At 34.6% G+C, this 27,638-nt stretch overlaps 2 pseudogenes; one reads left to right on the top strand and one right to left on the bottom strand.

Moving 5' to 3' along the window:
- LOC138159098 (eukaryotic translation initiation factor 4E pseudogene) overlaps positions 1 to 27,458 on the top strand; it is a 45,327-nt pseudogene extending 17,869 nt beyond the window's left edge.
- Positions 15,748 to 19,282, bottom strand: LOC138159185 (transcription initiation factor TFIID subunit 10-like; annotated as a pseudogene).
- Positions 27,459 to 27,638: the final 180 nt, after the last annotated feature.

Below are 27,638 nucleotides of genomic sequence, written 5' to 3'. Positions count from 1 at the left end.
CTGGGGAAAAAGACTGGAATAGTGAGTTGAATGAAGAAAACTTCAATTATTCGTAACACAGAAGTCAAGGGTAGACATGTTGAAAAGGTGGTCAAAATATTAATGACATGGTGAGATCAGGGTGAATTATGGATAAGAAATAGTTCTGGTCCTTGGTCAGAAAATAGTTAATGATGGCTTTGAGAACAATCTCAGTACAATGGTGAAAATGGAAGCAAAATTGCATGGTTTTAAGAACTGAATAGTTGAGAGAAAAAAAGCAGTGAATAAAGACAATTAAAAAATTTAGCTGTGAAAAGAAAAAAAATAGATAAAAGCTTGAAGGAACCAGGTAAAGGAAATTTTTCTTCATTTCCTTTTACTTTAAAAAGGAAAAAAAAGAATAAATTAGTGGGAGAAGAGTCCAAATATACTGAAAAGGATGGCATAATCATTATTTAGACTGTGAGCTTCCTGAAGGCAGGAACTGTTTTTGTCTCTCTTCTCATATATAGCCCCCTGCACAATTTGTTGTTGCTGTTTAGTCATTCAGTTGTATCTGATTCTTTGTGACCCCATAGACCATAGTACACCAGGTCCTTCTGTCTTCCACTATTTCTTGAAGTCTGTCCAAGTTCATTTCTAGCATTTAATAAATGTATGCTGATTGTAGGTATGAAAATAAGAACAATGGTGGCTCAAGTACACACTGTTTTAAGGCTTACAAAAACTTTCCTCATAACTATATTAGGAATACAAGCATTATTATCTTCACTTTATAGGTTAATAAATTTATGCTTGCACACAGCTAGTATATGTGAGTTTTGAATTTTCGATCTACTGTTTCCTGACTTTACATCCAGAGCTCTCTCTAATAATTGGAGCTGCCTCATAAAATGGGATCTAGATGAAAGCCTTAGCCTCATAAAGGACTACCATATTTAACTTTGTAATTTGAATGGAAAATGAAAGGATGAATCCATAGAGAAAGGTACAATTAGGTAAAATAAAGTAGTTGAAAATACTATATAAAATGGCCTTGATTTTCAGGTAGAATATGAGACCATCTGCTGAAAAAGAAAATGAAGGATCAGAATAAAGTCTTCAGAAAAGTGGAAAAAAGTTTTGGAGCATCTATAGAAGTAAGTGTAGTAGAGAATAAATCAGAAATGAATGACAGAATTAAGTGCTAGCAAGGGCATATTTGAAGGTGGCAGATGAGATTTATGACACACTTTTGCATTTTTCTTTCTTCAACAGAACTCTGTGATCTAGAGCTAGTAGGGGACCAAGTGACTAATAGAATAGAATTATACAGGCACTAGGACAATAAGAATGGTAATTGAGAAGGGGAAACTAGCTACTTCAACAGCACTGAAATCACTAATAGTATAGACAGCCTTGGAAGGGAGAGATGTTATCATACAGAAGATAATGAACTGGATGATGAGGGAGATGTTAAATAAATGACTGTTCTGGAAAAAGTAAGAAACAAAATCAATAACTATCAATAAAATGAAAAATATAAGATAAAGAGGTTGAGGCCAGGGAGAGTGAATATTCAGTTATGAATCTTGGAGCACTATATGAAGTTGAGGGTCAGGGTATGATATTGATGGTGAGTATCAGCTGTGGAGTGGAAATGAAAGGCAGTGACTTCAAGGAGAACTTGGATCAATTAACTTGAAATTAACAATGACTTTTGGAAACTACTAAGGATTTTGAGTCATTGTAAAAGGCAACTAATGCTACAATACAGCATGACACTTCATTCTCCAGAACTCTTGTACATCCAGAAGTATTCATAAACAATAATTGCATCATGTGATAGTTCTTCAGACTTCTAAATAGGCTCCAAACAAATTGAGCAGTCTTCACTAATGGGCAATAATGTAGGAATAACAAAAGGAATTTGAATTAGAATAGTACTTTCAGGTTAAGTGCATTGATATGCTTTATACAAATTTTCAACATATTTTATATATCTAAATATAGTAATTATTAATAAACATACAAACACACTCTTTCTCAGGGCTAGTCTTTCTACATAGAGTTAACAAGGTGAATATAAAGTAATTTAAATAAAATAGGTCACTCTGTAACCACAGTTACCCTATCATCTTGTGCGCTCTCTCTCTCTCTCTCTCTCTCTCTCTCTCTCTCTCTCTCTCTCTTTCTCCCTCCCTCTCCCTCTCTCTCTTCTCTCTCTCTCCTTTCTTGTTTGCACACACATCATGTAGAGGTGGTGAATATATATATATGTATCTACTTTGCATCTATACATATGTGTAAATGTGTGTCTACATAATTATTCCCACATACATGTATAATGCATGTGAATATACATGGAATGTTCATACCCATGCATGAAACACAGTATAAATGCATGCACATATGCTACATTGTGCATTGCTATGCACTTATATGTGGGCATATATATAAGTGTGTGTATGAACACACATGTGTGTGCACACATCCCTTTATGATAGACAGATAGATAGATGTGCACACTATGTATATTACTTTATAAGCCTTAGAGTAATATGCAAATGTTAGCTACTATTATGACACGTTTTTTTAATCATTTTCAGTTGTGTCTCCATTCATGACTCCATTTGGTTTTTCTTGAAAAAGATACTTGAGTATTTTATTTTCTTCTCTAGTTCATTTTACAAATGGGGTGAAGTGATTTGCCCAGGGTTACACAGCTAATAATTGTCTAAGGTTGTATTTGAAATCAGATCTTTTTAACTCCAGTCCAATGACTTTATCCATTGTGCCACCTAACTGCACACACACACACACACATGCACACATACACACATGTATATACACCTATATCACTAAATAAGCCTTAGAGTGCTATGTAAATGTTAACTATTATTATTTTTTGCTCATCAGGAATCATTAACCTACCCTCTGTAGAAGACTGGGTCTTTCTTATTCATTTTTCTTATACAGAAGCATCATTTTATGGCTAATTTTGCATAATTACATTAACAGCTATAGTCCTGAAATGGAATCAATTTATAAATAATTGCTAAAACTTTCCATTCTCCTTCAGGCTAATAAAAAGGATTTTACTGTGACACAAAGTTATTTAATAAACTAATAAATGTGGGAAACAGAGATATCTGTAAGAGTCTTATTTCTTGAGAATCCTATGTTGCAGACATCTATCTGGTATAATTACCATCCCAGTGTAATTAATATTCCCCTTCATACATTTATCTTTTAGGCATCTAGTAGCAATTACTCTTTCTAGTAGGATGTGCTTTTGGCCTGTGGCAGTCAATTAAGGAAAGATTTAGAGAGAAAAAAAACATATAGAAATTGGTGTTTCATGATGTGTAGTATTTTGCATATAAATGTAGCTTAAAACATTTAGCAAACACTATTTCAGTAGGCTTCAAAACCTATGTAATAGGGCAAAGATACTAGTATCATTTTGAAAATGAAGAAACTTAAGTGTCTAGAGGTTACGTGATCACTGTGTATAATTGTAGTGAAATGTTCTAAATTCTTATTTTGAAACTTTTAGTTTCTGAAGTAGCATCTTTTTAAGGACTGTATGATATTCCTCTCATACTTAAAATATGACTTCACATCTTTATTATTGAAGTAGGATTTAGAGATTAGCATTGACTTCTAGATCCTAAATAATAACCAGTTATTTTCCCTTATCATTCATAAACTTTTTCTGGTCTATGCCTTATAATTCATTTTCCTGATGCCAGCGTCCTTTCTCATTTCATTAAAAAAAAACAAATTATAGCAAATCAGGACTTCAGGAGCTATGGAAAGAAATTGATCTTGACTCTTCATGCCATTTTTGTTGTTATTTTGTGTTTATTACTCAAGTTAATGCACTAGAAAATTGGGAATCTCAGTTTTCTCACATTGTATGATTGAACTAAAAAGAGATGTAAGAGCAGATGTCTGTGTGTAGCCCCCTGCTTTTGAAGCAGATTGAATCTTTCATTATCACCATTTGTAGTCTATTGTGTTGGTCTGGTTCCACTATAATTTCCTTAGCAACCTTGGAAGCTGTACTTTATCTCAGATTTGGGTGGAAATGTAATTAAATAAACCTTGATATTTTGTCTCTTCTAGAGTTTCTCTGTGGAGTTTAGCAAAAAGGAACTTTGTTCTTTCTGCTGACTATGGTTTAGTACATTACACAAAACTGGTTGTAAATCAACAAAAATAATATTTTTTGAAATTTACCACTCCCTGATGAAAATCTTAAGGGCAAATATGAACTATGAGTTAGGCACCTTGGGAATTATAAGCCTTGCCCATCTCCTCTCTTTCAGGGCTCAAATCCATGAGGTGTTTTCTCCCTCTGGGTGACATCTTGGTGCCTGAGAAACTTGAGTGAAAGAGGGACTTTGGTGGGAGTGTAACAAGGTCAAAAAACAAACTAGAACAACAGACATGGAGACACAGAAGTAGAATAGAAATTCGTGGAAATCAGATAGGACCACTGTGATATAATTCGAAGAGGCATCTGAGCCTCCTAATACCCTATGAGGGCAGCGACTAAATGGCATATTTTTCTTTTCCCCTTGACTCTTTCCTTCTGTTTATATAGAATTGAAAAACAAAACAAAAAGACCACCTCTTGTTTTTGCTATTCCCCCACTACAGATGATACTTTGTAAACATAGCTCTGATTCTCTTTTTTTATAAATAAACTTGCTTCCAGTGGATGCTGGTATGTTGACACTTAAGGTCAGAGGGCACATAAAAGGACAGCTCTGAGGGGTATTGTATTTCAGAGACAATTTTATTAGGACTCTGTGTTTCTTGTTGGAAATGATGGTGGTCATGTGACATTAAAAAAACTTCTTTTTCACTGTTACATTTCAGATTTATTTTTATGAAAGACCCCTTAACTCTCCTAAACGAAAACTTAAAAGATAAATTTTGGCCTCTCTAGATTTTTCAATCAAGTTGTCCATAAAAAATTGTAAAACACTTATTTATATGCTAAACCCTTTGCTAACACCTGTGGATAGGAAAATAAGCAAAAGGTAGCTCCTATTCCTCCTGGAGTTACAATTTCATGGTTTATAGAGCAGGTACACAAATGTAAACAAAGTAAGCTCTATACAAGATAAAAAGGAAATAATAAAAGGAAGACATCAGTATTAAAAGTGATTGGGAAAGGTTTTTTTTCAAAGGTGGTGTTCAGTAAACTCTAAAAAGAAGCCAGGGAAATCAGTAGGTAGAGTTGAAGAGGGGTTGAATTCCAGATTTGGGTACAGTCACACAAAAATAACTGGAGCTAGAGATCAAGTATCCTGTTTTTAGGATAACTAGAGAGATGATATCACTAGACCAAAGATAATTTGGCAGGGAATAAAGTATCAGAAGTCAGGAAAGATAAGATGGGACTATGTTATGAAAGATTTTGAATGTCAAACACAATATCTGGTACTTTGTCCTGAAGGTAATACACTTTGGGGTTTTTTAAGTAGAGAGGGGGACATGGACAGATCTGTGCTTTGGGAAAGTAATTTAGTGGCTGAATACAGGATGGATTGAAGAAGGGAATGCATGGCAGATGAAAGATGGAATGCCTAAGGATACAAAGATTCGATAATCTGAGTTCATCAATTTATTAAGCATTGCTTACCAGCTGCCTAAAAAATTGACAGTTGGACCCTGAATACTGGGAGGATTAGACTTTTATACTTTAATAACAAATGTTCCAATAAGGCCAATTAATTAAAAAAGCATTAAGTAATCTGACTGGATGAAGGATTAGGTGTTCTCCAATGTGGAAGGAGAGTTAGCAAGTGCAATTACCTGAATTCAGAAAAAAAAAAAGATTTCTCACTTTCCATAAATCTCTGGAAATCAAAGAAACGTGGAAAAAATAACTGACTGACCAGTGTGGGGCCAGTTTTCAGATGAGACATATGGGTAACTAGAGATGATTAATTCTGAGAAAACTTGTATCATTCTTTGGATCTGATTGGCTTTCTGCTCAGCATAAGCTAGGTCCTTAGTTAAGGGTCACTAAGTGGAAGGTAGAGGTTGCCTAGCTTCTAAACCATGCAGGGCTAGTATTAAACACTGCAATAAGATTTCTTCATAATTCCCACAACTAAATAAAGTTTTCTTACATAAGACAGAATTTGAACTAGATTTATAATTAAAAAGAAAAGGAACTGAACCTGCTCCAGAACTGATAATTCAGTGTGACTGTAATAGTAATGGAATATAAAGATCCCCCCTGTATTGGCTTGGTGTTCAAATTGATTGTGTTAAAATCCAGAGCTTGTGAATCCCACTTGTGGGATGGACTTGTTGACGTGAAAAGAGAGGGCTGAAGTGGGAGTAGCTGGTGACGTAAATTTAGAGAGACACAAGAAAAGAGAGAGGCAGAAGAATTTTTTGGAAGCAGCATCTTGGAGGCAGAGAGAGACAGAGAGGATTAATGAGAGCCAATTTGAATTGCCCAGGACTTTTGAGAGCTGCCACTCAGAACTGCCAAGGACTGAAGAGACATGGCTGTTATGCTGATACTTTGTCTGTTTTGATGTTGTGTTGCCAGTTCTGTCCACTGGTGAAGGACAGTTCTATTGTTGCAGATGTCTTGGAACCTTGCTGATGGTTCAGAAGCCCTGAAGAAGGATTTTCTTGTTGTATGTTTACAGAAATCCTGGAAGGGGGTTTTGCTAATGTTTTGAGGGGTCCTAGGACTGTTCTGCAGACAGAGAATGAATTAATGAAGACCATGGCAATGTATCTTGTGGCCTTGCTAAGCTTTGTCTCCCCAGGAACAAAGATTGCTGAGAACTTGCCTCCTGTCAAGATGAAGAAAAGACCTCCATTTGGGTATTAAATGCTGTGTTTAAGTTTGTTGTAACTCTGGGGTAGATTCAATTGTGATCCAAGGGTGGGGAATTTTTTTACCTTTTTGTGCTCTGTGATTAAACAAATGAATGTACTTTACTTATGATTGGAAACTAATCTCCATTTGAGAAGAAGGGCTTTGTGATGGACTAAATGAATGTAATGTGGGGGGGGTAGTACTTGATTAAATCACACATGGTAAATACTGTATTTTGAATTATGCTGTATGTTGATTCTCTCTGTTCTTAATTTGTCACTGAATAAAATGGGAGCACCTATGCTGGTATATTGAACCTTGGGAAGTTGCTTTTGCTTGGCATTACAGTGACTCACTCAACTCCCATAATTAAGCAGTATTTTTTGTTTCTTTGTTTTTGGGGTTTTTTTTGTGTTTTGTTTTAACACAAATAGCAAAATTCCTCTAATGTAACTTAGACCTGGAATACTTTTAATTTTCTTATGTTTCCTTGAACAGCTATATTTCACTAGTCTTTTACTTATAGTTAAACTAATCACATTCTGGGGTTTAAAACATACAGCAAATACCTGAAAACTGACTCATGTTAGTTTGTAATATTTGTGACGAGGTAGATAGAAGTTGGACAGGACCAGAATTCTCTTTCAAGAATGCCTCCATGGTAGAGCAAAATATATTATGCTCATCATTCTACTTCCTCTTTAGGAAGACATTCCAAGCACCTAAAGTAGAGCTGTGACCCTAAGCCATAGGAAAAGAAGTGACAAAACAGGAAACTTAGCGCAATCCCTCACTATGACTTTATAATCTAGTAAAACATACATCTGACCGATAATCAGCTTTTTCAGGTTTCACTTGTGTCTAAACAAGAACAATAGATCAAATAGTTAATTGTGTTATTTTGTGTAGATCGTTTGTTATTTTTCCTGTCATTGAAATAACTGTCTCTTTGATTGAATAATTAAGAAAGATTTCTGAGCCAAGAATGAGACCCTCCTGTATCTTGTCTAAGCTTTTTCACTAATGTTCACCTGTATAATCTTAGACTTTATCCTTAAACTTTCTGGACATTAGTTTCCACATCTTAAAAATTGAATGGTTGGGTTAGATTATTTTTGAGATTCTTTCCATTTGTAAAATGTCTTGCTTCTATGATTGTTTTAGTACTATGTTGATATGACATTTGGATATGAAATATATATTATTTTACTCTGATGACTTGCCTAAATAGCACAGAAGAAAGTTGTAGCATAGATTAAACAATGTCTTAGTTTTCTTAACAATAACATCTCATACATATGGAGGAATTTGAAGCTCAGAAGTCACTTTCCTTATAATAACCCTAAGAGGTAGGTATTCTCACCATTCATAAGGAAACTGAGTCTCAGAAATAAAATGTGTTGCCCATGGACACAGAATCAGTAAATGTAAGATTTGCATTTGAACCCAGATCACCTGAATTCCAAATCCAATACTTTTTTTCCCAAATAAACCATAATCATGTGGTTATTCTAAAGCCAAATGCTTTCTCAAACATTATAGGATAACATGGATATGAGGAAAGTGAACAGACCAGTCACAATGACTGTTGGGCTCTGTCTTTAAATATTTGTTAAATAATTAAAAGTACTTCATTTAAAAAGCTTTCCATTTTAATCAACATATGTCTTCTGAGCATATTGAACAACAATTCTGTTCACATAGTTTACTCAGAAAAATGAGCTGTCAGTTAATGAGGAAAAAATCATTTAAATAGTTTAAGTTCTAAAAGTTACTTTATTTCAGCTGACTTTGAGGCACTTGTATTGGGGGGATTTCTAAAAGGGCTTATGACAGTCTGCTTTTGGAGAAAGAACAGGGAGACTCCAGGTTCCTCTATTTGTAAATTGTGGTGTAGACATTCTAGTGTATAAGACATTCCTATCCTACAAATATCTTCTTATACTTCTCAATTTTCTTGCTGTCAAATCAGAATATACATAAATGGAAAAAAAACATGTGAGTGCTTAGAGTTTGGAAAATGCCAACATTTCTTTTTTAAAAAAATCTTGTAAAGTAGATTTAAAGAAAAATGAAGCTCATACATATTTCAAGATAAATTAAACTTATACATTTATACTTCTGTGCTTTTGATGGGGGTGGGGAGGATGGCAATAGGTTAGACAGGAACTCTGATCAAGATCAATGACCAGAATCCCTGTGATTCTGTATGGAAAGAATTCAGCAGGCCCAAGAAAACTTAGAGTCAAGATTGTAAAAGTTTGTTGTTATGCTTTACAGTAGGCAAGAGTTCTTAAGAGTATCTGCAAGTTTATTGTTATGCTTTATAGCGGGTAGGGGTTCTTAGGGAACCTGCAAACTTAAAGAAGTCACAGGTATAGTTTTAAGTAGTCAAGACAGTTAATCAGATGTCAATTATGCTAAATAGGTGAGTAAGGGTGGGATTAGGGAGGAGTTAAGGAGTAGTCAGTGCTTAAAGGAAAATGCATTTTTAATGTCAACTGTGCAGGACAGATGTATTGCCCATAATTCACTGAGAAATAGCACAAGGAGGGGCTACCTGGAGGTGTGGTTTTAGGCTTGAAACATCACTAAATCACCTAGCAGTCAAGGCTGACTGAGAAGTGCCTAGTCTGTCACCGTTAGTGTCATGTTTGATAAGATGGATGTTGGGAACCAAAGCTAATGGAGACTCAGTATGTGTATAATTGGCTGAAGAGTTAACCTATAGATAGTGCATTGAAGGATCCATAGATGCAGCTGGCCACTATAGTAGGGGGAGATAATATTTGCCTAAGCTAAAATGTTTATAGATGGTTTAGTGAAGGATTCATAGGTGCAGCTTGTTATTGTTCGAAGCAGAAATAAGCAGTTCATGAGTTGTTGCTGGGCAGAGTGCTGGCAGGGGGAAGGGGCAGAGTTAATGCTCTGGGGCTGTGGGGGGATGTGATTTTACAGACTCGTTTTACAAATTGATTTTACAAACTGATGTTACAAACTGAAATGACAGACTGATATTACAAACATAGATCCCAAGCATCCCATCACTTCATCAAAAATGTCATTTGATAGCAATTGTTGAATCTATAACAAACTTTCTGGGTCTATTAAGAATTCTCTCAAAACTTTTCTTTGCATCAAAATTATAATTAATCTCACAGGTCAGGAACATTTAAGCAAATTACTTTTACAACCTATAAAAAATTGAGTCCAATTAGAACCCAGGTAAACTCTTTCCTAGTGACAAAGGTTCTTTGAATGGAAAAAACAAATTTGGAATGCTGATCCAAATAGTGTTCTTAGTTCAAATAAAACATATTCTAATAAGTTTAGAAACTTGAAAAGGAGAAGAATTTGCAAACTAACTGGCTGAATGTACCACTTCCCTGCAGGGGATATGGCTCCTCTTCCATATACTCAGAATCTAGCAAATATTCTTTTGTTTACTCTGAACAAAGGATAGGATTGGGCACTGGATTTAGAAAAACAATGAAAATGTCTTAACTTCAGAATCTTGCATTGATATACATAAAGAGTAATCCATTCTCTTTGGGAATATATGTTGTATTTATAATTCATTGAATTTATAGAAGTCCATTAAAGGTTGAACTGCTTTACTTTTTTTTTTTTATCTTTGTACCTACAGAACTACTCATAGCTGTTTGTAAATAGTAGGAATGTATAAGAATTGAATTCAATTGAGGCCCAGAAAACATTTTTTTCTGGAAGTTCCATTAGAGTATTGAATATTAAACTTTTACTCTAACCCAGTAAGATGATTATTAACATTATGATGCATGTGTCATTCAAATTAATTTTCCTCTTCTATTTATAGAATTTCTGTTTTGACAAAGGATGCATCTCCCCCTTTAAAATCAAACTTTTTGATTACTTTCCCTAAGCTCTAAAAAAATAAGAAATTTCAAGTAAGCTTGGAATGAGAAGGTCTTCTTGTTGTTAGACCTTTGTTCTCAAAGAGGACAAATGACATTAGGAGGGTGATATCCTGATTTGCAAGTGAATTGGATTTAAGTGAGGTTGTCTGTGGATAATCATCAAGCTCACTCTTTCCTTCAGAGTTACTTAGAATCCACTGGCAAGACATAGGTCAGGACCATCCCAGATGCAGTGGGAGACCTTGGACTTTTTCAACTAAGATCTCAGGAGTCAGTTTGTCCGAGGTAACACCCATTCAGTGATTAAAGGATGGGTAAGAATTGAGGCCAAAGGTAATGTATTTTGCCTTCTCAAAACAATCAGTCTAGGAGTCATAGGCCCTCAATCTGTCTGGTCAGAAGAGAAGCAATTGCTGTTCACACTCACTCAGAACCAAAAACCCCAAACAATGAGCAACCAAGGCTTGAGTTGGGACCTATTATTGGCCAGTCTGTGAGAGTCAGAATGATTTGAGTTTAAAGGTATAGTCAAGTAACTCAACTTCAATCCCAAAGGGCTTTATCCAGGCCTGGTTTTTCAGAGCTATAATTCAAATAATCATAAATGAAAACTGCGTTAGACAATTAATTTTCCCAGTTTTCCAGGGGAAAAAAAACAATGATAGAATAAGTAGCAAGAGAAAAAATCTAGCTCTCCAAATCCAAGATGTCTTGCAAAGTATGTGATCAAAATTTATATTCCTTTGGAAAGGACACCGACATGTCCAGCAGCTAGTGCTGCTGCTGCTGCCATCACCACCTCCTCTGGAGGTATTTGGGGAAGACCTTAACAAGTCCCCGCTTTTACTCCTTGGTCTTGGCTCTGCTAATTCAACACTTCTTAAGCACACTATCCATGTAAGGTAATTTGGCAGTCCTTATCTTTGGTGGTTTTAATATTTACACTGATAATCTGTCACATCTTACCCATACAATATATTGTCATCTTTCACTATGATGACTGGCACCTTCATGGAATATCAACACAGTAATTCTCCAGGCATTATCATTGTAAAACAGCATATAAGTCCAAGATTTTCAGCTGATTAGCTCAGGATCTAAGTACAAGGTGTTGCAAGGTTATCTATCTGTTTTGGCTCTTTCCAGTCTAGATATCAGTACCATATTTGTATCATAAAAGTAATTTGACTGAACTTCTTCTTCTTCTATTTCTCTAAATGGTTTATACAGCATTGGAATTATTTTTTTAATGTAGAATTCATTGTAAACCCTTGAGTCCTTTGAGATTTTTTCTTAGGGAGCTCCTATACAGCTTGTTCAATTTCTTTTTCTGAACAGGGTTTATGTAAGTATTTGATTTCTTCTTCTGTTAATCTGGGCAATGTACTTTTCTTGTAAATACTCATTCATTTTACTTAGATTTACAGATTTATTGACATATAGGTAAGCAAAATATGTCCTCATTATTGCTTTAGGTGTGAATTCACCCTTTGCATTTTTTTTTAAGAAATCAGTGTTAAGTAACTTGCTCAAGGTTACATGGCCAGTTATTTTTGTGTGGGTGCCAAGTATGTGAGGCCAGAACCTATCCCAGGTCTCCCAACCCTGGAATCAGTGCTCTTACTCACTGTGCCAGCTGGCTGCCCCTACCTTTTCATTTTTGATGCTGATCATTTAGTTTTCTTCTTCTTTCTTTTTTAAATCAAATCAACCAAAGTTTTATCTATTTTATTGTTTTTTTCCCCACAAAGTCAGTTTAGTTTTCTCTATTAGCTCAAAAGTTTTCTTATTTTCAATTTTATTAATCTCTCCTTTATTTTCAGAATTTCTAGTTTGACATTTAATTTGGGATTTTTATTTTTTTTTCATTTTTTCCTGTTTCATGACCAATTTATTGATGTCCTTTTTTCTCTATTTTATTCATTTAATCATTGAGAGATATGAAATTTCCTTTAAGATCAGCTTTACATGCATCCCATAAGTTTTGGTACATTGCCCATTATTATCATTCTCTTGAAAGAAGTTAGTGATTGCTTCTGTGATTTGTCGTTTAACATGCACTTTTTTGGTTAATTTTTAGTTTGTCTTTCTATGGTCCTTTATGAAAAAAAATATTTTTATTGCATCATGATTTGGAAGGCAGGCATTAAATATTGTTACCTTTCTGTGTTAGATTGTGACATTTTTATCCCCTGATACATGATGAATTTTTGTGTAGGTGCCATGTACTGCTAAGAAAAAGGTATATCACCTTATATTCCCATTCAATTTTCTCCAGAGGTCTACCATATCTAACTTCTCTAAAATTTTATCCACCTCTGCAACTTCTTTCTCATTTATTTTATGGTTAGATGTATCTAGTTTGGGGAGGAGGAGGTTGAGGTGCCCCACTAGTGTAGTTTGGTGTCTGTGTCTTCTTATAACTCCCTTAATTTCTCCTCTAAGTATTTAGATACAATACTACTTGGTGCATATATGTTTAGTAATGTAATTACTAAATTAATTGTCTATTGCATGTCTTAGTAGGATGAAGTCTCTTTCCTTATCTTTTTTTAATTAGTCCTATTTTTGCTTTTGCTTTCTCTGAGATCAGGAATGCCACCTGTTTCTTTTTTTTCATTGTGCCATTTTATTGTATATTCTGCTCTAGCCCTTCACCTTTAATCTTTGTGTATTCCTCTGCTTCAAATGTGTTTCCTGTAAGCAACATATTGTAGGATTTTATTTTTTAATCCATTCTGCTATGTGCTTCTTTTTTTGGGAAACTTCATCTCATTCATATTCACAGTTATGATTGCTATCCATGTCTTTCTCTCCATTCTATTACCCTCTTCTCCATTTATGCTTTTCTCTCTCTTTTTTTCCTTTCCCCTCTCACTAGAATATTGCTTCTGACCACCACCTTCCTCAGTCTGTCCTCCATTCTATCACCCCTTCATTTCCTCTTTCTCTTACTTTTCTCCTCCCTTCTGCCCATGTATGTATCCAGTCCCTCCTTTTTATTTATTCTTTTTCCTCCTATTTCCAATAGGATAAGCTATAGTTCTATACCCAATTGAGTATATGTGTTATTCACTCTTTACATCAAATCCAATGGAGTAAATTTTAAACAATAATCTCCCCACTTAATTCTTTTCCTCTACTGTAATAAGACCTTACCCCTCTTAATATGATGTGATTTAGCCTTTCCTGCCTACTCCTTTGCTCTTCTCTTCCCATTCCTTCTGGATGCTTGCAGTATTTTCTCCTTGACCTGTTAATTCTGAAATTTGACTACAATATTCACTGAGGTTTCCATTTTGTAATCTTGTTCAGAATATAATCAGTGAGATCTTTAAAAGACTTTTTTACCTTCTGGTCCTAGATCCTCAGGGAACTTTTTTCTTGATAATTTCTTGAAAGATGCAGTCTAAGCTCCATTTTGGATCATGGCTTTCAGGTAGACTAATAATTCTTAAAATATTTCACTTGGATCTATTTCCCTGCTAAATTGGCTTTTCGAATGCGGTATTTTGTGTATTCTTCCATTTTTCATCACTTTGATTTTGTTTGACTAATTCTTGTTGTCTCATAAAGTCATTAGCTTCCAATTACCTAATTTTAATTTGTAAAGAATTGCTATATTCAATTATATTTTTTAACTTCTTTTCCATTTGTCCAATTCTACTTTTTAAGTAGTTGTTTTCTTGTTTCAGGTAACACTTGTCTTTAATTTTCCAAGTGGTTGATTCTTTCTTGCATATCTCACATTTGTTTTCTCAATTCTTTCTTCTTCATCTCTTGGTTGACTTTTATAGTCCTTCTTAACCTCTTTCAAGAAACTTTTGTGGTCTTGGGACCAATTCATATTTCCTCTTTTTCTTGAAAGTAATTAATTTATTTTTGGCTTTCTATATTCACTTCCATAAAAATTTGAGTTTCAAATTTTATCCCCCTTCCTCCTATCCCCTCACCCCTAAGACAGAATGCAATCTGATATAGCCTTTACACAAACATTTGTATTAAACATATTTTTTCAATAGTCATGTTGTAAAGACGAATTAGAATCAATGGGAAGAACCATGAGAAAAAAGAAATAAGCAAACAAACAAAAAAGAGACCAAATAATATGCTGCATTCATATTCCATAGTTCTTTTTCTGGATGTCTGTAGAATTTTCTATCATGTACCTTTGGTAGTTTTCTTAGAACCTTGAGTTACTGAAAAGAACTAACTCTGTCAAAGCTAGTCACCACACTATATTGCTGTTACTGCATACAATGTTCTCCTGGTTTTGCTCACTTTACTCATCATCAGTTCATATATGTCTTTCCAGGTTTCCTGAAGTCTTCCTGCTCATCATTCCTTAAGAAGCAGTAGTATTCCATTGCACTCATATGCAACAATTTGTTCAGCTACTTCACAATTGATGGACATCCCCTGAATTTCCAATTCTTGTTCACACCCCAAAAGAACTATTATACATATTTTTGTATATGTAGGTAATTTAACAATTTTTTGAACTGTTTGGGACATAGACATAAAAGTGATAATTGCTGGCACCAAGGGTATGCACAGTTTTATGCTCCTTTGGGCATAATTTCAAACTCCTCTTCAGAAATGTTGAATCAGTTCACAACTAAACCAAGAATTCATTAGCATTCCAATTTTCCTACATCTTCTCAAACATTTATCCTTTTAACTGTTTTGTGACACTAGCCTCTCTGATAGGTGTGATATGGTACCTTGGAGTTGTTTTGATTTTTATATCTCTAATAAATAGTGATTTGGAAAATATTTTTCATAAGACTTTAGATAACTTCAATTTCTCCATCTGAAACTGCTTGATTATAACCTTTGGGTATTTGTCCATCGGGGAATGACTTATATTCTTATATTTTTTTTCAGTTGCAATAAATGTTTATTATGAAAATAGACTGGTTTGGGGGTGGGTGGGAAGGAAGAAATAAGACAAGTGTGTACACACACACACACGCACATGCGCGCACACACATACACACACACTGGTCAGCTGGAGAAAGGGTGAGCTTAGGTGAAATAATGTAGCTTCTTAACATTAATTCCATACTTGCTGAGTTCAGGGATCAGGTCTTTCATGGTCAGGGTATAATTTTGGTCTTTGCTCTTGTGCTTGGAGCTACCTGAGGCAATGCCCTTCATCTTGCAGTGCTGTAAACAACATCAGAAATGTCAGAGATTAACTTTTGGGATGCAAGAGAGATGAGCTGGACAATTCTGGGATCAGAGGCTTCAAAACAAGCATAGTTCATGTAGTTACTTGTAACAGCAACTGGAATAAAGGTTGTGTAGTCTTCAAGTTGCATAAGGAAGCCCACCAGAGGCACACTAGACACAACAGGCTTCACCTCTCCACTGGCAGGATCAGGTAACATATAGACTCCGTTTGACATGGCACCTTCAGGGGTCAGTGCTCCCAGCTGGTGGCACTGGGACCAAGGCCTGACAGTCAGACATATCACCCTGGCCAGTGCCAGGGCCTGGGGATCCAACGGGACTGGCCTTGCTGTCTTGTGGGGCAGAAGCTGGCACTGGTGCTGGGAACAGGCCATAGCAGAGGTGGGTCAGGCCTGGAGGGGCAGGACAGGGCCTGGGAACCTGCCGGGCCTTGTTTCACTGCCACTCATGGCACTGGACAGTAGGAGGGGAGTGGAGGTGGAAACCAAGACTGAGGATGAGGGCCTATTCTTATAATTTTGACTCAGTTCCCAATATATTTTATAAAGGAGGTCTTTAGGGGACAGAGTCAAGATGGCAGCATAGAAGCAGGAAAACTCCATGACCACCTCAAATACTTATAAAATATGACTAAACAAATTTTAGAGCTACAGAACCCCAAAAAGGACAGAGAGAAACAAATCTCCTACTGAAGTAATACGAGCAGGCATAAAGGAAGAATTCATCATGGTGCCCTGGGAGCTGAGCCTAGTCACACGTGAGCCTGCAGTTTTAGCCCAAGGGTGGCCCTGACCAGCTGTTGCAGCAAACTTCCAGAGAGTGGATCACCAACAGCATTGGCAGTTTCCACAGCTATCAACCCAAAAATGACAAAGAAAATGTGAGAGGTCAGTGTAGAACTCTTTTGGAACTGGGAGGGGGTTATGAAGGAACAGGCACAGCCCCCATACCTAGAGCTAGAAGCAGTGGAGGTGTGGCAGCCTTGCAGTTGCCCCCACATGACTTCTTCAGAGCTCCTGGTCTGTAGATTGTGGGGTGCCCAAGCAACCATTCAGAGGGTAATTGCTTTTGCTTTTACCTGCCTATATCTAGATTCTTGGGTGGTGGTTCTGAGGTGTGTGACAATGAGCCAGAGTTTGTGGGGGCTGCAGAGATGGCACCCTCCTGCTCTGGCACCTGCAAAAACAGAAGCAATTTGAGACAAACCTCTTCCCTCTGGAAGCAGAGTTCTACGGTGGCAAAGAGATCAAAAGTCAAGTAATTGAGTGGCAATATGAGCAAGCAAGGAGGGCAAAGTGAGCACAGCAATCCAACTTTAGATTCTATTTTGGGGACAAAAAGGAACGAAGTATGGAATGGAAGGAAGACAACGAAGTCAGAACTCCTGCACCAAAATCTTCTAAGAAAAATACATATTGGTTAGAAGCTATGGAGAAGCTCAAGAAGGATTCTGAAAATCAAGTGAGAGAAGTGGAGGAAAAATTAGGAAGAGAAATGAGAATGATGCAAAAAAAAATTATAAAATGAGAGTCAATAACCTGACTGAAGAAAATAACACCTTAAAAATAGACTAACTCAAATGGCAAAAGAGGCTTAAAAAGCCAATGAGGAATTAGATTGGAGAAAAAGGAAACTAATGATGTTATGAGAAATCAGGATACTTTTAAAGAAATCTAAACAAATGAAAAAATAGAAGGCAATGTGAAATATATCATTGAAAAAAACAACTGACCTGGAAAATAGATACAGTTGAGATAATTTAAAATTATTGGACTACCTGAAAGCCACAATAAAAACAAAAAAAACAAAAACAAAAACAAAGAACCTAGAAATCATCCTTCAAGAAATTCTCAAGGAAAATTGCCCTGATATTTTAGAACCAGATGGGAAAATAGAAGTTGAAAGAATTCACTGATCAACTCTTGAAAAAGATCCCTGAAAGAAAACTCCTAGGAATATTATAGCAAAGTTCCGGATTTCCCAGTTCAAGAAGAAAATATTACAAGCAGCCAAGAAGAAACAATTTGAATATTGTGGAAACACAGTCAGGATAACACAAGATCTAGCAGCTTCTAAATTAAGATATCAAAGGGCTTGGAATATGATACTCTGGAGGTCAAAGGAGCTAGGATTAAAAGCAAGAATCACCTACCTAGCAAAACTGAGTATCATATTTCATGGGAAAATATGATCATTCAATGAAATAGAGGACTTTCAAGCATTCTTCATGAATATATATATATATATATATATTCATATTTATGCGTACATATGGACATAAAGAACAGGATCAATTGAATATGAATGAATGGTATTTAAAAGGTGAAATAGACAGGTAAGAGGAATATAATGAGAGGAGATGGGGAGAGACAGAAATGGTTAAATTATCTCATACAGAAGAGGCAAGGGATAATTGCTGCAATGGAGGGGAAGAACAGGAAAGCAAAAGGGAATGGGTCAACCTTCCTCTTATTGAATTTGGCTTAGGGAGGTAATGACATATGCACTAAATTGGGTATCTTGCCCTACAGGAGAGTATAGTTTAAGGGGATGAGAGGGGAATGATGGCAGAGAGGGCAGGTTCGGAAGGAGGGTAATTAGAAGCACACACTGTTGAAAATGGACAGGGTCAAAGTAGACAAAAGAACAAGTGGGGGGCAGGCTACGATGGTGGAAAATATAATTAGTCTTTTACAATATATCCACTATTTAAATGTTTTGCATAACTACATGTGTACAACCTATACTGAATTGCTTATCTTCCCTGTAAGGTTGGGTGACAAGGGAGGAAGGGAAAGAATCTGGAATTCAAAATTGCAAAATTAAAGATTATATATATATGTAATTATTATTTTTAAAATGCAATTGGGAAATAAGATATGTAGGCACTGGTGTATGGAGATCCATCTTGCCCTACTGGAAAGTTGGAGGGAGGATGGGGGAGGACATGAGAGAGCAGTTTGGGGGAGAGGGTATACAGTGGGATCATTGTTTTGGGGTGTTGGGTAGGGAAAAGATGGGGAGAATATTTCTAACTATAAGTTTTGTGGGAATAAATAATGAAAAGTAAAAATAAACATAAAATTTTATTAAAAAATAAATGAGTCCTTTATAATAAAAAGACAATGGTGGTAAAAGTTGTTTCCCAACTTTTTGCTTCCCCTCAAACCTTCATTGCATTGGCTTGGCTTGTGCCAAACCTTTTCAGTTTAATGTAATCAAAATCATCTAGTTTGAATTTCATAATATTCTCTATCTCTAATTTTGCCATAAATTCTTCCATTCTCCACACATCTGATGAATAACTATTCCTTGCTCTCTTACTTTGCTTAGGGCACCAGCCTTTATGTCTAAATTGTGCACCCATTTTGACTTTATCTTAGTATATGTTCTAAAATATTGTTCTATGCCCATTTTCTGCCATAAGGTTTTCCAGTTTTCCCAGTACTATTTGTTAAATAGTGTGTTCTTATTCCAGAAGGTGAAGTCTTTGGATTTATCAGTAGATTACTATAGTCATTGACTACTGTGTCTTGCACTTATAATCGATTCCACTAATTAGGCACTCAATTTCTCAGCTAGTACAAGGTAGTTTTTATGATTGTTGCTTTATAATACAATTTAAGATCTGGTATGATGAGGTTACCTTTCCTTACATTTCTTTTTATTAATTCCCCTGATATTCTGGATCTTTTGTTCTTTCATATGAATTTTGTTATTATTTTTCTAGCTCTATAAAATAAGTTTTGGTAGTTTCATTGGTGTGGCAATGAATAAATCAGTTAACTTGGGTAAAATTTTTCGTTTTGTTGTTTTAACTTTGCTTACTTATGATCAAATGATATTTTCCCTGTTATTTAGATACGATTTTATTTGTGGGTTTTGTAATTCTGTTCATATGATTTCTGGGTTTGGCTTGGCAGGTCTACTCCCACATATTTTATGATGTCTGCAGTGACTTTAAATGGAATTTATCTTTCTATTTCTTATTGTTGTGCTTTGTTAGTAACATATAGAAATACCAGTGATTTATTTGGCTTTATTTTATATCCTAAAACTTTGCTAAAGTTGTTAATTATTTCAAACAGAATCTTATTTGATTCTGTGAGTATACCATCATATCATCTATGGAGAGTGATAGCTTTGTTTCTTTTTTTGCCTGTTCTAATTCCTTCTTTTTCTTTTTCTTGTCATTGCTAAAGCTTATATTTCTAGTACAATATTGAATAATAGAGGTGAAAATCCTTGTTTCCTCCCAATGTTATTGAAATGCTTCTAACTTATCTGTGTTACATATGCTTGTTGGTGGTTTTAGATAGATGGTACTTATCATTTTAAGGGAAACTCCATTGATTCCTATGCTCTCTAGTGTTTTTTATAGGAATTGGTTTAGTATTTTGTCAAAAGGTTTTTCTGCATTTACTTTGATAATCCTATGACTTCTCCTGGTTTTGTTATTGATATAGTCAATGATCCTATTAGCTTCCCTAACCAGCCCTTCATTCCTGATATAAATCACATGTGATCACAGTGTGTTATCCTCATGATAAATTGCTGTAACATCATTGATAGAATTTTATATAAAGCATTTTATTCAAAATTTTCCATATGCATTTAGTAGGGAACTTGGTCTCTAATTGTTTCCCTCCATTTTGGTTCTTTCCAGTTTAAGTATTAGCACAAAATTTGTGTTGTAAAAACAAGTTAATAGGATTCCTTCTTCACCCATTTCCCCAAATAGTTTATATAGTATTGAAGTTAATTGTTTGGTTGAATTTACTTGTAAATCCATCTGACCCTAGAGAATTTCTCTTAGGGATATCGTTGATAACTTATTCAATTTCCAGATTTAAATCCTACCTATTGAAGTTTTATTAAAAATAGATTAAGAATGAAGCAATATCAATACTGAATCTATATGTACCAAATAGTATAGCATCTAAATTTGTAAAGAAAACTTAAATCATTTATGTTCAGAGATAGATAATAGTACTACAATAGCATAGAACTTTAATCTGTCAGAACTAGATAAATCCGCACAGAAAAAAATAAATTAAGAAATAAAGAAAGTAAATAGAATTTCAGATAAGCTATATAAGATGGGTATCTGGAGAGTGCTGAATGATAATAGAAAGTAATATACGATTTTGCCAGTGGTTCATGGTATTTTATAAAGAATGATATTAGCATAAAAATTATAGTTTAAAGCAGAAAAGCAGAAAAATTAAAAGCATATTTTTGATATCACAATGCAATAAAATTATATTCATAAGGGTCCTTGGAAATATAAATTTAAAAAAAATTGAGATTAAAGAACCTAATCTTACATAATGAATGGATTAAATAACAGATCATAGAAACATTTTCATTAAAGAAAATGATGAAACAAATGTGATACAGCAAAACCAGTGATCAAAGGAATATTTATATCTCTAAATGCTTATATCAATATAATAAAGAGCAGACTAATGAATTTGGTAAGTAATTTAAAAAACTAGAAACAGAAAGTAAAAATCCCCAAATTAAATTGGAAATCCAAAAAATTGAAAGTGAACTTAATAAAATTAATAAATTGATAATTATTAATAAAATTAATAAAATACCACTAACAAAAATGAAATTAAAGAAATCATGGGAAGTTATTTTCTCCAAATATATGACAAATTTAACAACTTAAGTAAAATGGAAGAATACTAACAAATATAAAAATTTCCTAGATTAGCAGGGGAGGAAATAGAATATCTTAATAGACCTATTTTAGGAAAAGTCATTGAACAGGCCATAAATGAAAATAACAATATTAAATTAATCATTTAGAATAACACCCTAAGAAGGGATACTATCAACTTCTTTTATGAAAGAAATATGATAATAATACTTAAAGGAGGAAGAATAAAAAGAGAGAAAGTAAATTAAAAATCAATTTCATTAAATAATTTGAATGCAAAATTCCTAAATAAAATACTAGCTAAAATTTATTATTTGTCTCCTTTGGGAAAAGAAAAGTAGTGAGCTCATATGAATCCTAATGATATTTTTTATTCTCCTCCTTAAAGGTTTTACTGACATTTCAAATGGTTTTTGAAATCACAATCATAATGAAACTTAAAAGGAACTTTCCCCCATTTATCTGAAATGTTAAAAGCAGCAATAAGTGGTATAGCATTATACACATTATATTATACCACCCAATCATCAGGAATAAGTGTGTCCAAAGGCAATTTAATTCATAAGAATTAAGCACTGTTCCTTCTAATTGATTTTATTTTAAGTGGAGCTGAAACATAAACTTTAGTAGCAGATCTGGAAATACTATTTAAATTTATGAATTTGGTACCTTTGGCTATTTCAGTGAAAGCATGCAAAATAATTAGTAAGAAAAAAGAGTTTCTTTAAGTGTGAGATTTTTTAAAGAGAGACTATATTCCAATGTTTACATGACATTGCTACTTATTTTATGGAGCAGCAGAACAAAGGGTAATGATTCAAACTAATTTGTATTCATAACATGTTCCTTGTACAAATGAAGCCTGTGGAGGTCCTTCTGTGAAATTTCAGCTATTTTTCCAAAGGAATATGATTATAAGAACATGCAAGTGGTGAGATAGGTGATATTTTATGTAGTTTCTGCTCAGAACAAAAAGAAAATCTGAACCTTTAGAAATGTCAAGCTGTGATTGTTAGATTTGAAAGGAGTAGAAAAAGAAAGAACCTTAGTAAGAAGGGAAGGAGAAAGAGAAAGTGAGGAAAGAAGGAGAAGAAAGATGGGAAGAAAAACTAACGGAAAAAATTAATTCAAGTTGCCACCTTTAAAAATTATTTCTAATATATAAAAAATGTTAAAGGAAATTCTAAGGAAAAGAAGACCTGCTTATATAGATCACAAAGAATGTAGTAATTATTTTCTGTGCAGTTTCTCTTTCAAATCACATAGGAACATCTTAAAATCACAAAAACTCTTTTAGTGAACCTCATGTATACCCTTTGAATTAAGACATACAACTTTTCCAGTTCTGGCAAGAATTGATAAAGAGAGAAGGGCAAAGATGGCAGATTAGATGCACACCTCAGCTAATCTTTCAACATACCTTTCCAAACAACCATGAAATAGCATATCATATCAAATTCTGTAGCTGTATCGCAAACAAAATTTTTGGATGAAATATTTTTCAAAACTAAGATAACTTAGGAGACTGGAAATAGAGGCCTGTAACACTGGGGTGGGTGTTGGCAAGGGGTATAAACAGTATCAACACCAACAGTCAGCCTTGTAGGTGGCTGCAGTATTAGGAGCAAGAGCTTTGTGCTATCTTAGCACAGAGGTGGTAAAAGGTTTGGACAAGTGGTCAGAAAAGGATTACAGGAGGCCCTGTGTTGGTACTGAGATTTCATTCTGCTTTGCAATTCTAAGACAGAGAGGGGCACAAGAATTTTTGGTGGCACAGGAGATGGGACCTTGGAATGGAAAACAAAGTAGTACTTTTCTGCTTGCTTTAGCTATTCAGGTGCCTTTGAGTCTCACCTTTGATTATATCTGGTCTTTGTTGGAAACAGTACGCATTGTGTTGCTGTTAGTAGTCCTAAGGGAGTTTGGAAACTTTCCCTGCCCTTAAAAAGCTTAATGTCATCACATGGATCCCACGATGGGAGGAGCTTGCCAAAAGAGCAGAACAGGAAGAGTGGAACAAGGAACAAAGCTGAGCGAAGCTGGTGCACAATCTGGCATCCAGCAGTGCTGAGAGGGAGAATGTGATTTCAGCACTCTGTAGCACTGTCTATTGGTCAGATAAAATGTCAGACAAAAGCATCCTGTCTCTTGTTTTTAGACCAAAATCCTGAAAGAGGACTTTGTTTCTTTTATAAAAACCCTGGTACTTTACTACTGCTAAAGAAGCCCTGAAAGATGACTTTACTGCTATTTAAATAAGTCCTAGGGACTTTACTGTTGATGTGTGTTTGATTTCTCAGACAGAAGCCTTGTCTGTTGAGTTGTGTTATTTTGTCAGACAGAAAGCATATTGAGATGATAGTGCCAGCAATGTGTGTAAATATTGTTGTAGCTCTGTTAAGCTTTGTCTTCCTAGAAACAGGAACTTCAAAGAGGTTGGAGTGGAGCAGTAAGCTGAGATAAGCTGAGATACAGAATCCAAGCAGAAAGCTACCTATCTGTGAATCCAGGCAAGAACTGGGTTCAGACAGACAGTGGAAGAGGAGACATGGATTTCAGATATAAGCCTCAGGTTAAGATGAAACAAGAATTTACTTGGGTGCTCAGTATTGACTGATGATATTGTAACTTACTGTGATCTAGGGGTGGATGGTGTTTGTACTCTCTGCTACCCTTTAGGGATGATTGAATGCTTAAGGATGATTTGAAGCCAGTCTCCAGTCAAAATGAAATAAAACTTTACATGAGTACTCAATATTGATTGATAAATTGTGACTTACTGAAAGATGTATTTTGTTTAAGACTATGTGGGTACCTTAGTAATAAGTTGTTATGCTATATTATTTACATATATTAAGGATTGTATGCTTTAGTTTCTTGAGTGTTTTGCTCTAGTTTATTACTGAATAAATAGAGAGTTCACTATACTGTGAGATTAGTCTTAAAGTTATTCACAGTAGTAATCCTCAGGAAAACTGCTTGTGATTGGCTTTACAGATCTCTTTTTGGTAAAGATCAGAACACGGACAAGGAGAACAATGACCATCCCTCTCTCAGGATCACACAACCTCAGAATTACTGAAAACTTACAGAGGCGAAGAAGCAATGAAAATATTAGCAAGAAAATATCTGACTGTGAACTGCTCCCCTCCCCATGTGAGTAGATCTGAAGTTTCACATAAAGTTCAAAGTCAATAAAAAAAGCTACAACTGTGAGTAAACAAATTAAAGCAAAACAAAAAAAAAAAACAAAAGAACTAGACCATTAAACACTAGAATGGTGAAAGGGAAATTCAAGATACAAAATTAAAATAAGACAGCAGCAGAAAAAGAGCTAAAAGCAAAGCATCAAAAAATGAAAATGGAAAATAAGGTTTACAAGAATTGTTAGGAGAGTAAATGAGAGAGACAGAGAGACAGAGACAGAGACACACACAAAGAGAGAGAGAGAGAAAGAGAGAGAAAAGAGAGAGATAGAGAGAGAGACAGACAGAGAGACAGAGAGAGAATGAAAACACCAAAGTTGAATTTAAAATTTAATATTCAAATACAAGACACAAGAGAAGAATAAAAAGGGGGGATTTGTATAAGTTTATTATATGTTTAAAAGGAGTAGCAAGTTATACACAATAGATTTGCAGTTTCATGTAGAAGCATACTTTTTTTATTATTGTTATACAAACATCTGTTTTAATCCATAAATTAAAAATAAAATAAATACACATGATACCATACACACAGAAACATACATAAATAAATGGTAGGAAATACAGATGCACTGAGAGATAGGTGAAAGTAGAGAAAGAATGAGAAAAACTATTTCACATAATAGAGGTATGGAAGGAAGAAGTTTTGCAGTGGAGGGCAACATTGAATCTCGCAGGGAGGGAGAGACAGGAAAAACATGAATATAACTTTTATTTAAATTATTTCAAAGAGAGAAGAACCATATACACACTCAGTTGTGTATAGAAATCTATGCTGCTCAAGAGTAAAGTAAGAGGAAAAGGGGATGAAAAAAGGGGAGATGTTGAAACCATGGCAGATTAAGGGATTTGGTACTTAGAACCTTTTTGATATTCCTTTTCTGGCATTTGTAAAGGAAGACGGTAAAGAGAGAGAGGAAGATAGATAGAAGAAAATAGGATGGAGGAAAAATACACAATTAATATTCATAACTATGCATATAAATGGCATGAACTAATCCAGACAATGAAAGTGTATGGCAAAATTTATTAGAAACCAGACTCCAACAATATGTTGTTTACAAGAGACACACTTGAAACAGAAAACAACAACAACAACAAACCACAGACAAAGAGTTAAACAAGGGACTGGAGCAGAATATCGTATACTTTAGCTGGAGTAAAAAAGGTAGGAGTAGCCATCATGATCTCAGACAAAGCAGAAGCAAAAGTAGACCTAACTAAAAGAGATAATCAAATAAATTATATTTTACTATAAAGGTACCATAGACAATGATGAATATAAAAAGAAATACATCAAGTTTCTCTGATATAGGTCTCATTTCTCAAATATGTTCATTTCTCTAACCAATAGTGATTTAGAGCATTTTAAAATGACTATAGATAACTTCAACTTCTTCCACTTGTATTATCCTTCAGGGGAAATAATAAATGCTTAATGAAATATATGATTTTCAAGTATTACTGCTGAAAAAACCAGGGCTGAATAGGAAATTTAATAGTCGAACACAAGATTGAAGAGAAGCATAACCAGATAAAAATAAAAGAGAAATCACAGGAGATTTAACAAGATTACATTTTACTGATTACATTACTGTTTACCTTTTTTATGGAAAGATGATACTCATAACTTCTAAGAACTTTGTCATGATTAGAAAGAATCAGATCTAAGATGGTGACTGTGAAACTGGAAACCACTACCACTCCTAAACCTCCACCTGTAGAAGAAGAAAAAAAGCTGAAATGGATCAGGAGCTTGCCAACTTAACACACTTTAAATATCCACTACAGAACAGAAGAGCACTCTTTTTTTTAAAATAAGCACAAAACTTGTCAAATAAACCTTCATCTGATCTCTAAATTTGATACTGTTTAGGATGCCTGGGTTTTATTCAACCATATCCAGCTATCTAGTAATTTAATGCCTGGCTATGACTACTTACTTTTTAAGTATGGGATAGAGCCTATGCAGGAAGATGGAAAAAAAAGAGGATGATGGCTAATTGTATTAAGCAAATAGCAGAGACGAAGGAAGTGACTTTGATAACTTTTGACTAGAGACACTGCTGTGCCTTATTGGCGAATCCTTTAATGACTTCAGAGATAATGTGTGTGGATCTGTTGTTAATGTTAAAATTAAAAGTAATAAGATAGCAATACAGACTAATACGTATAGAAACAGATATGCTGTTACAGATATAGGGAAGGTATACAAGGAAAGCTTAGGACTCCCTCCAAATACAGTAACTGGTTATCAGAGCCACGCAGACACTGTTACTGAGAGTGACTCCATCACTAAAAATAGGGTTGTTGTTTAAGAAGACACATTCCAAGTTTTCTTTCATAGGAGACTGTGTCAAGAAATTGACATTTGGTAGCTGAACCAAAGCCTCTTCAAAATCAGAATAGACTGCATTTAAATTTTATTTTCATTTAAATGTTTCTAAGATATATGAGAAGTTTCATTGACCTTTGTCTTGTACTTCACTGTTGAATTTTTTTTAATTTTGACTAGAGTAACTATTATCCCAGTCAAAGAATTTACAATACAAAGCATCCCTAGAATCCATAAATGTGTTCCTGACCTACTCTGTAATAGCTTTTAGTAGAAGCAATACTATTAAAAACATTTATCTATCCACAATACTCAGAAAAGAACTTGCATTTCTTTATGTTACAGAGAATTACTTCTGTTGTACATTGCATTGTATGAGGTAACATATTTCCTGGTCTGGAAGAGTGTGATGCATACCATTTTCTATAAATTTTATGTTCCTTTTTTACAGAATTATTTCTTTGCTGTAATCTAAGCTGATGTCTACTAGATTTAATTTATTTTCTCTCATTGA

The sequence above is a fragment of the Petaurus breviceps genome, unplaced genomic scaffold (assembly GCF_028583685.1).
Source record: "Petaurus breviceps papuanus isolate PSGF00001 unplaced genomic scaffold, PetGlider_PUasm1.0 175, whole genome shotgun sequence".
Lineage (NCBI taxonomy): Eukaryota > Metazoa > Chordata > Mammalia > Diprotodontia > Petauridae > Petaurus > Petaurus breviceps.
The sequence above is the reverse complement of the archived record's forward strand: the minus strand, read 5'-3'. Positions and strand labels throughout refer to the sequence as shown.